The sequence below is a fragment of the Lathyrus oleraceus genome, chromosome 4 (assembly GCF_024323335.1).
Source record: "Lathyrus oleraceus cultivar Zhongwan6 chromosome 4, CAAS_Psat_ZW6_1.0, whole genome shotgun sequence".
Lineage (NCBI taxonomy): Eukaryota > Viridiplantae > Streptophyta > Magnoliopsida > Fabales > Fabaceae > Lathyrus > Lathyrus oleraceus.
Genome location: NC_066582.1, coordinates 324,173,215 through 324,184,350, shown reverse-complemented (window position 1 = coordinate 324,184,350; position 11,136 = coordinate 324,173,215).

The window sequence follows — 11,136 nt, the reverse complement described above, 5'->3', positions numbered from 1 at the left end:
GGTGTTTGAACTGCTCCATAATGTTAAATTCACTTCTTTTAATTAGTCGTAACACCTCATCATCATCATTAGTCTTCAACTTGCTGGACTCACCAGACTGACATGTTAGAGAACTAACTGGATTAATTGTAGGAATCTCTGCCTTCTTCCCCACAGAAACATCTTCCACAATCTGAACACACGACCACTACGGGTCACCTTCACTACATCTATGATATTCACCATTGAATCTACAACTGGGAGCAAAACCTCTTGACCCTTTTCAATCATTATGGAATTATACTGATATGATACAACTTTAACGGATGCGTAGGGGACAGAGCCCGTTAACCGTATAACTACCGACGATACCGATCTGTTGACATTATTGCTGCCGCTACTATCGAATTGGATGACTACCCGCTCAGGGTTCTTGAACACTGGCACGATGACATTCATATCATCTCCCATATATCTTGACTGCTGAACCTGGATAACATTCTCATCCATCAACCTCTGAATATCCCTCTTGACAATTACACACCCATGGGGGTTCACACTTCAAATGACACAACCATCATGGTCATGTTCACAATGGCTTACCATGCACAAATCCTTGTGGATCTCCATTAAGGACCTACAGATACGCCACACATCAAATACTCTAAAATTCCCTGGACACCCATCCACCATGTTTACAGAAGCATTGCCATGAGCAGGTAACGAGTTGGCTTTCACATTCGGTGCTCTATCCTCAAACGACATCATACCACTCTTAACAAGCTTCTGAACCTCATACTTCAAAGGATAAAAAAATTCGATATCATGACCAGGGGCTCCCTGGTGAAAAGCACAGTGTAAATGTGGTTTGAACCATCATGGCAGTGGCTCAGGAATTTGAGGAGGGTTCCTTGGTTAGATAAGATTCTTAATGACCAAAGACGGGTACAACTCTGCGTATGTCATAGGAATAGGGTCAAAAGAGACCTTCTTCCTCTCAAAATTTTGATGATGATTGTTGTTGTTCTAGTTGGTATGTTATTGCGGTTGTTGTTGATGTTGTTGTTGCTGAATAAGAACTGATTAATTGGTTGAATTGTTGGAAAAGACTGGAATTACTGATGAGACTTGGTGTTGATGTTGACGTGACTGAGAATTCTTTCTCACATGAGGCCTCATATGCCTCCCAGCTGATACTGCATTAGTTTCTCCTTCCTTCTTTTTAGAGAAACTCCCATCATACTTCTTACGTGTTTACGCTTCATCTTTGAACAGACGTCCCGTACGAACTCCTTCTTCCAATCTCATCCCCATATTCACCGTCTCGGTAAAATCATTGGGGGAACTAACAATCATTCATTCATAGTAAAATGAACTTAGCGTCTTCAAGAAAATATTAGTATCTCGTTTTCTTCCAAAGGTGGACTAATCTGAGCAACCAACTATCTCCATCTCTGGGTGTATTCTTTGAATGTCTCTTTGTCCTTCTAATACATAGACCTCAACTGATCTCTATATGGCGCCATATCCACATTATACTTGTACTACTTTACAAAGGCCTCACCCAAGTCATTGAAAGTACGAATGCTAGCATTGTCTAGACCCATATACCATTTGAGGGCAGCTCCGATCAGACTATCCTGGAAGTAGTGAATAAGCAGCTGGTCGTTATTAGTTTGAGTAGACATCTTCCTGGAGTACATGACAAGATGACTCAATGGACAAGTATTCCTCTTGTATTTTTCAAAGTCCGGAACCTTGAACTTCATCAGAATTTTGACATTAGGAACGAAACACAGCTCAACAACATTCTTCCCAAACAAATCCTTTCCTCTTAGAGTTTTCAATTCCTTGCGCATCTCAAGGAACTGATCCTTCATTTCGTCCATCTTCTCATAAACATCTGGACTTTCAGACGGCTTAGAATGGTAAATGGTGTCCTCGAAACGAGGCAAAGTGTGAACAATAGGAGGAGGCACAGTCATGACGGGGCTAGATACCGACACAGAAGTAAAAGTAGGCACATACCCTTCGGGCATAAAATTAGGTGGCATTCCCCATGGTAATCCAGCTGGCATGGCAGGAATAAAATGGATAGCCGCCACAGGAACATTTGATGAAGTAATCTATGAGATGAAGTCCTTTGAGGAGGAGGAGTTGCAGGAGGTGGAGATGGTTAGTTCTGAGCAGCTATCACATACTCCACCAATGCGGTGAGTCTGGAAATCTCGTCCTTCAGTTCTTTGTTCTCTTGCTTAACGTGCTCCATTCTTTTCAAACGATTAGCTCGGGTGTTGTGAGGATGAGTCAGCTTGTCTAATACACAGAAGAAGAATTGATAAGACACAAGGCGGAAGAAACCTGTTATGCAAATGATGCATGAAATGCAATGTTTTTTTATTGTTTTCAAGGAACATATGAAGTATTACTTGCAAATATTATCAATCAGTAATAACAGTAATTAATAATAACAATTCAATTGACCATAAAATATCTTTTGATTCATAAAATTGGAAGGATTACACTGAGTACAATTTCAGAGACCAAAATATAAATACAAGAGAAAAGGAAAACATCATCCTAAGGATCCCTAGCAACTACATCGGATGATCTGGCTATGGGAGCATACTTCCTTCAGATGCGTCGGTCTCAGACTCAAAGGATGTCTTCATCTGAGCCTTCTCGAGGACAAGCTGATCAACAATCTTCTTCTAAGCACCAGAAGACTGAGGCGTACTAGAGGAAAATAAATCCTCTAGTTCTCTCTGTCTTTTCACTACACAATCCTCAAGAATCTCAATAAGCGCATCTTTGTCTTTCGACTCAAGCTGCAACTCCTCATGCTTTTGGTTCAAAGCACGGAACCGCTCTTCCCACAAATCTATCTCTTGCTTCATCTTGGCAAGTGCGTCTTCCAACTCCTCTACATCTTGATTAGGGAGAGTTAATGGATCAACCATAACCACAAACATAGGTCTCTCATAAGCATATGACATCTTGAGCTCCAAAGCTCTCTTATTCACCCAAATAGTGTAAGCTTCCAAAGCTACACAATTGCATGGACCAAGTTCGGATCTTCCTTTCCTATGCACATTATGCCAAGAATACACCATTCTACTCTTTAAAAGTTGGGGATCTTTACCCTCTTGACAAAATATACCCTCTAACTGAACATTATTAAGCTTATCTCTCAAGGGGAATCCAAGTTGATGACAGGCCAATGTTGGGTTGTACTTGATTCCTCCTTGCGTACCAATGAGAGGCACGTTAGAGAACTCACCACAATTATCAATAATGTCCGAGCTACCCAATGCAGAATCATACCAGACAATATCATCATTAGTGAGAGACGTAAGTCTTCGGGACCATCGTAGACATTGTCAGTTTTCCATGAAAGTAGGCGTCTGAGGCAAGTGCGAAATAAACCACTTATATAGAAGAGGAACACAACACACAATAGTCCCACCACCTTTAGAATTACTCAAATGCATAGAGAAATACAAGTCACCCAACAGAGTCGGAACAAGATTCCTAATCAAGAAAATTCTAATGGCGTTAACATCAACAAAACTGTCAATGTTAGGGAGCAAAGCTAGGCCGTAGATGAGAAATACCAAGATAGCCTCAAAAGCAGCCATGCTACCGGCTTGAGAAAAAATAGTATCCATACCAACGAGAAACTTAGAAGCCAACCCAAGAATTCCTCCCTTCTTCACTAAATGAGGATCATTCTCATATTTATTCAGATGAAGAGCTTCAGCTATGATATGAGATCTCGGGATCTCCTCCAATCCACTGAAAGGTATGGTGTCAGATACGGATATACCCAAGAGATGGGCATACTCTTCCAACATGGGCACAAGCTGATAGTCGGGAAAAGTGAAGCACCGATAAAGAGGGTTATAGAACTGAACCAAAACACTCAGAAGTCCTTCAACGGCATCAGTAGATAACACATACAAGAGCTTCCCATGACGTTGCTTAAAGTCCAAGGGATCTAATACAAAGTATGACAACTTCCTTAGCTCTTTCAAATCAAGACATATGAAGTTGTACTTCTTAATGTTCCTTCGTCCATAATCCATGGTCTTAAATTATTTGCAAACAAGACCTTAATTCCTTGAAATTTATTTTTTGTGATGAATGTTATGATGCGCATGTATGCATGAATGCAACAATCACACACAAGGGATCATACATAAGGCAAACACAAACAAAGGTCAAGGGATGGATCAAGTCATTATCAAGATCAATCATCCATTTTGGTGGATTATGATTTTCATCTTATAGACACCCAAGTTCCATTGATATTGACAAGACTTGATCGGATCGACCAAAAAATCAAAGGGTTTGTTGTGAGTCACGAGCAGGGGGTCGGGTTAAGAACCATCCCAAAGGAGTGTACTAAGGGTAAAAACCTGTAGATCATGTTCTAAAAAGTTCCCAGAGTCTTAATCCCATATATTGGATATTATAGGTTAGGATGACTGACTCATCAACCCATGGTATTCTCAAGAGAAACTCGCATGAGTGTTGTATCGCCTAACAACTGTTATCAACTCTACACCTGAACATTCTCCACACTACATCCTAAATAGGCCAAATTGGGTTAAATGTTCTACGGTCATCAGCTTCTCGGACCCCAGATTTAGAGAAAGTAATGTCTATCCACGACTTACTCGCGTGACATCAGTAACTCCAAAGAGGTCTCCACTGAGTGGGGGATCTCATGTCAACTCTTTCAGGACTACTCCTTCAAAGTCAACATGACTATTATATTCACACAAAAAAGTAGGATAAACCCACTGGAGACTAGTCCCCATTAGAGTCGCCACTTAATTTCTGTAGCAGTAAATTCATGACTGTAAGACCCCAATTTTGACCCTAAGATCCCTCATGCAATTTCATCATAAACATTAGCGTTAGGATCATACCTTGGCATCCTCCTTACCCCTCTTTCATTGGGTTTGTTTTGGGAGAGATCACCAAGCACTTTGTGATTGTATCATACTTGTATATTATCATTTTACTAACCCTAAATACCAAAAATATGTCTTTGGATTTGCCTAACTCTTTTGTAGGTAGGGCATGATCTCCAATTGATCTATCAAGTCCATATCTAGGGTTTAAGACCCTCATGACAAAGAGCACAACCATGAATTGATCCAATAATGGTTATGAACATCATATATTAGTTCCATTGATTCCTACATGTTATATTGATCAAGTATTCTTCAAGAGTTTGAGGGTGATTTGCCTTGGAAACCCTAGTTTGACTGGGTATCTTGAGTAACTTCTCCAACAAGATATCTTACCATTTGATCAAATTTCTCCAGGGACACTTCAAAATTCATCATATTATTCATATATTATCTACCATGAGCCAATAGAGTCCAAAGAATTGAAGGTTAGCAAGTTGGTTGATGGTGGTTGGCCAGATGAATTCATCTGATCAAAACTGGGTCTCCCTAGACCCTATCTCCTACAATTTTAACCATATGAAAATGATTCCAAGAGAAAAGTTACTCTAAATGACATTATAAACAACTTTCATTTTGAGACCTAGAGATAGTTTTTCTTCTAAAATCATTTTCTATGTTGAAACATTATAGGTCATTTTGTCTAAACCCTAATTTGAAAGTCAACTTCCCAAGGCCATAACTTTCTCAATTTTTATGAAATGAAAGATTTACAAGTTGCACAATCAAATTCAAGATGTCTACTTCAACTTTTATGTTTGTAGTGAGAGATAATTCAACTTTTATGAGCATGTGAGATGAGGTTACATTATAGGTCTCTTTTGACCTATACCATTGACCAAGTTATTTTTCCAAACTTCAAAAATGCATAACTCTATCATTATAAATCCAAATGACATAAAATTGGTGACCATTTTGAAGGTATTTGAAATATCTACAACTTTGATGAAGACACTTTTCTCATTTGAAGCTCACATAAAAATTAAAGCAAGGTGGAATATTGAGATATATGGCTTGACACAATTTTTTTTTCAATATGTTGAAATTTCCAAACTTCCACCTCAAAATTCTACATGTTCCAAGCCCTAAATGAAAAAGTGTTGAATAGGAAAGTTATTTTGCTTGATCTAACCTTTCTAAAAAATCAAATTTCATCCATTTTGGACAAGATTTTCTAAGGCTGCACATGGCTTGAACATGGTATCATCATTTGGCAAGGATTAAATTTCAAACAGCTGTGTACAATTACCTTGCAATCCAAGTTGATTTTAGATATGCTCACACTTAATTATGGACCTAATGGCATGATCTCATGGGCCTGTACACGCCCATGCACACATGCATCACTCATTGCCAATTTTGGAAAGTCATTTGGAAGGTGCAAATATCACATGATCCAGCTATAAATAGAGCTCCATATGCTCAGAATTCAGGACGCATTCGCGCTAGCTTTGATCCTAAACCCCTAACCCTTCCATTTGAGAGGATAATCCTGAGAATTTCCATTAGAAATTGAGTTTGAATCTCACTATTTTGAGATTCAAAACTCCAGGGATCCAAGACCTTTTGTGCATTATAAGCTACTTCTGTAAGCATCCTGAGCAAGATTAAGCACGAGCAAAAGCAAGAACAAGTGAATCCAGACCTACATTGAAGTTATTTTCCAGAAAATTTCATCTCTTCGATTCTCTCTTAATTCCACATATTCTCTTGGATCTTTGGTTGTTTGAAGTCCTACCAATGTAATTTTGAACCTGTGACTTATGGAATTCATCTGCTACATGGGCTAGTTTAAAGAAGATCATGGAGTTTCTAAGCTTATATGTGGCTATCTTTATTTGATGCCTTTGCTCTTCAAGATAATATAATTGTACATTTGTGTGTTGCTTGTTTCTAAAAGTCCAAGGGAATTCTGGGTTTCTATTGACATTCTTGTCTATTGGATTGCTACCCATTCGGTCATATCTTTTCAACTCTCAACTTTTAATTTTGTGCATAGGATTAGTCTCTTCATCTTCTCCCCATTTCTTTAATTTCAAAATCTCTCCCTCCCTTTTCAAAATCTTCTTTGATTGAACTTATTTTGTTTCAAACTTTGACCACTTTGCAAAAAGATAGAAACTTTGGCCTTATGCCATTGCATTTTCAAACTTCTTTTCTTAAATCAAACTTGTAAATAAACTTAATTATACTTGACTTAAACTTTCAAAAAGCCAAAAAAGAACTAACTGATTCAAACCATTTTTAGGCCTTTGTGCCTTTCAAACTTAATTTTTGTTAAAAGCAATGCATCCATTTTAAAATTTGTATCACGAACTACGAGGTTTTAATCCCTCATTTTTATATTGGTACGTAGGCACAAGACCGAAGGTCTTACCAAACACAAAAATATAATTAATGAATTCTTTTCTCATCCCCCCATTCTATTTGTTTGTAAACATCATTTTGTACCAAATGCATATGCACATAAAAAGGGCTCCCTAGGAGTACCTAGGATACTTTGGGTGCTAACACCTTCCCTCTGTGTAACCAACCCCCTTACCTGTAATCTCTGACATTTTATTAGTTTTGATTTGAAAACTTCTTACTTTTGGGTTTTGTTCGTACTTTTTCCCTTTTCCCTTGGAAACAATAAAAGCGCGGTGGCAACTCTTGTTATTTGATCTCTAGCTTATCCATAGCTTGATGATTATGAATTTACCGCTACAGAAACCATCAAGCTATGGATAAACTTGACGTTAATAAAACCAGAGTCACCACCCCACTTTTATTGTTTCCAAAGGAAAAGGGCAAAAGTACAAACAAAACCCAAAGATAAGAAGTTTTCAAATCAAAACTAATAAAATGTCAGAGATTACAGGTAAGGGGGTTGGTTATACAAAGGGAAGGTGTTAGCACCCAAAGTGTCCTAGGTACTCCTAGGGAGCCCTTTTTGTGTGTAAGTGATTTGGTCAAAATGATGTTTGATAAAATATAGAGTGGGGGGATGAGAAAAGAATTTATTAGTTATATTTTTGTGTTGGACAAGACCTTCGGTATTGTGCCTACGCACCAACATAAAAATGAGGGCTCAAAACCTCATAGTTCATGGTAAAAATTTCAAAGAAAGTTGGTGAATTGATTTTAATCAAAACTTTAATAAGAAGGCACAAAAGGCCAAAGTTTTGAATGGGATTGTTAGTTCTTTTTGTCTTTTTGAAATTTAAGTCAATATTGTTAAATTCGTTCACAAGTTTGATTAAGAAAAAGTTTTTAAAAAAAACCATTGGCATAAGGCCAAAAGTTTCTAATTTGAAACATGTCTAAGTTGAAAACACAAACAAAGAAAGTTTTTGAAAAGAGGGAGAGATTTTGAAATTTAATAAGTGGGAGGAGATGAAGAGACTATCTTAGAAAAAATCAAAATTTAAGGGTTGAAAAGATCTGACAAATGGGATGCTATCCAACAGACAAGAATATCATATAAAAACCCATTTTCCTTTGGACTTTAGCAAGCAACAAGCATAAGCAATATCCAAGAAATTATATGAAGGCCATGGCATCAAATAAAGATAGCCATAATATCCAAGCAACCAACTCCAATAGCAAGCAGTCTTCAACTTCTTCCAATGCATCAGGTGAAATATTCCTTGATCAACTCATAAGAATCATCAAACATCAATAATAATAATATAACAAGTACGCATAAAGTCAAAGTGATAGATGAGTCAAATTCCACTCAAGGTCTCTTATATCAGATGAAAGGTACAAGCAACGATAGCTCAGTCTCAAATAATGGCATTGGCTAAGTCCTCAAAGCATAAGGAAGTTGCATATCCTAAGTCCAAAAGTTCAGATCAAGTGCAAGAGTCCACCAACATATTTTTTAGGGTTTTTGTTGTTATTAGGTGTTTTAAAGTCCTAAGACCACAAACAAAATCAAAACAAAGCAGATAATATATACAATCACAGGATATGGCTCAAGTGAGCAAAGTGAGAAGAACTGAAACATAAACAAGTTGCATGAAATGTAAATGGCAGATGAATGATAAATGTACTGAAATTTAAATTGCATTAAGTAAATGATTTAAAAGTAAAAGCAAAAATGAATAAAAGTTAGTCAAGTTTTAGTCAAATGTTAGTTAAGAGTTTTAATTGTTAAGTCATTCTTTGGATAACACTCAACCATTCATTCACAAGTATGAATCCTTGAACCAAGACATCATCCATGAGAAGGGCTCCAACTTGGATAATTCAACAAGTAAGCCACTAGCTCTCATGAAAGGAAAAAAGGTCAAGTCCTCACATAATTCCATGAAGAATGGGAGACTTACAATTTCACTTACTAGAATGATATGCCCTCTTGATCAAATTTAGCTATATGTTAAGCAATTGTAATTGGACTTATGTAGAAGTCACAACTATCTGAGATCGGACAATAAAAATATAGGTGTTAATGCATGTTAGAGATTTGGTACAAAGAACCAAACTCCCAAAACATACCACACACTAAAATAAATGGGGGAAGAACCTATCTCATTCTGGCTCATGTTGATTCATCTGACACAAAGTCATTGATGAATCAACTAGTCATTAGACATGAAGAGATTTCATTGGTCAATGATGGATTGGGGAAGAATCGGGATAAAGATGAAGAGGGAAGGGGAAATAGAATCCAAATTGATCACATGAGGAATTTCATCTGATCAATACTATCCATTCATCTTGGGAGATGAAATGTATATTTCATCAATCCCCTAAATTCAATATTATTGGTCAAACAAAAGTCAAATCAATCATGATCAAGGCCAAACAGAAAGTCTAACATCACAAGACCATAAAAATGGTTCAACATAATTTTCAAGCATTTATTCACTTAAAAATCACTTTAAAAATGAATTAAAATGCATTTTAGTTTGAACAAGACCTCAAATCCCTTCAAAACACCAAATAAATGGCCAAGGGATTTATCCTAGGTCAAAGGACCTTAGACAAAAAAATTCACGATTTTTGGAAAGTAACAAATATTTTTAAACAATTTAAAATAAGTCCAAAAACATTTAATTCATGAAAAATATAAAAATTAATCCAAAAAATAATTTTAATTCAAAATATGGAAGAGAAAAATATTTAAAGATTTTTGGTGAAAGTCCCATATATTTTGGATTAAAAATGAAATTAATATGAATTAAACAAAATAAAGGGATTAAATGGAAAATTATAAATAAAATAGAAATTCAAAAAAAACGAGGGTCATCAGATCTTCCTCATTAATTGAGGTGGCAGATCTGATGGACAAGCACACGCGTTCCATAGTGCATTACAGTCAACGCGTGGCACAAGTGGTAATCAGAAAGGAGGGTTGAGATTAAAACGTGGACATGGGATCAAAGGGTTGAGACCTTGCCAACACATCACCGGAGCCCTAGCTCCGATCGTCTTCTCCGGTGGACCTCACTGGACTGGTCCACCATCAACCACCACTAAAATAAAAAATGAGTACACTATTTAAAAGGAAAAATGCTCAGGAGCTCGAATTTGGCTTCATTTTTCTTCCAACTCCAAGTATATTGAAAGATACATGGATTTGAAATTTGGGGAGCATGATCTTAGTTGCTTTAATTTGGCCTCAAAGCAACTCAATCTTGTTGCCTACATTGGTAGGTCTTCAGACAACCAACAATCAATCAAAATACTTGAGAAATAAGGGAGAATCGAAGAAGAGAAGTTTGAGAAAATTCACCGTCGGGTAGCTTCAATTGAGCTTGATATTGTTCTGGATCCACTTGGCTCTTCCCGCTCTTGCTTGTAGTGACCAATTGAGATGAAAAAGACAATGAATCCTTGGAGTTTGAATCTCAAAACATAAGGTGAAATTCAAACTTGATTTCAAAGAAACCTTCAAGGAATTCTATGGAGTAGGGTTCAGAAATGGTTTGGCAAGGCTTGGGCAACGTGTGTATGAAGTTCTGAAGCAATGCACTTCTATTTATAAGCTCATGAATTGATTTCCACACCTTCCTAAAAATTTTTCAAAAATATAAACCTTGGTTGCATGGGCATGTACAAGGCCCATTGAATGATGCCAAAAGGTCCAAAATTGCGTGTAAATCAACCTGAACTGATATCATGTGATCATGCATTATGGAAATGGAAATTGAACATTGATCTTACCAAATGAAGCCTTGTAAAGAACCCA